Source organism: Haliotis cracherodii, unplaced genomic scaffold (genome assembly GCF_022045235.1).
Source record: "Haliotis cracherodii isolate W230 unplaced genomic scaffold, xgHalCrac1.p SCAF_22, whole genome shotgun sequence".
NCBI lineage: Eukaryota > Metazoa > Mollusca > Gastropoda > Lepetellida > Haliotidae > Haliotis > Haliotis cracherodii.
In genome coordinates, this window is record NW_027266278.1 from 11083457 (window position 1) to 11084228 (window position 772).

A 772-nucleotide genomic window follows, 5' to 3' on the forward strand; every position below is an offset into this window, starting at 1 on the left:
CCTATTCCATGAATTGATGCTCATGTTATCAATCAATTCAATTATTTACAAACCGCTTCCATGTAGCTGGAATATTGCTGTGTGCGTGTTGCACAAAAAACAAACAAATGTCAACCATTGTAATTCTGCATGAACTCTTATGGAGGACTGGCAAAGAGGACTCTCCCTTACAGCTTCCCTCCCTTCACCTGATTCAAAATAAACTTCACCGTCATCATCCAAACCTGCCTCATGTTTTGACTAGCAGCCCAGAAGCTAGACATCTCATACCACGCCCAGCTACACGTCTTAGACATTTGTCCTTTTGGTGAAACAAAAGTCTTTTTTAAAGAGAGAGCATAGTTACAGAGATGACAAACTGGTATTCAAATCCATGATCATGAGGTCTTAGACAATTGAGCCACATGTGTATGCATTTTAGACTGTACTTTAGACAATAAAATAACATGAGCATATTACAGTTAATCATCAATCTTGTAAGGAAGAAGAATTATGTTCTCTATAATAAAGAAGTTGACATCCTTAAATTCCCCTTCTTTTGTGTATCACTTCTAAATATCTTTCAAAGACTTTTTCCACGTTACGTTTATTTACAATAGCAATATCGACAGGCCATGCTAGTTGTCTTATGTGCAATCAATGGACTTCAGCAGAACTGAAACCTCTGGTATGAGTATTCAGTTTACAAATAATTTCATGTTTTATATTTCTATCAGAGGCACCAACATCAGAAGGTCGGCAAACAAATAAAGTGGATGCTGACTTTAAAGTA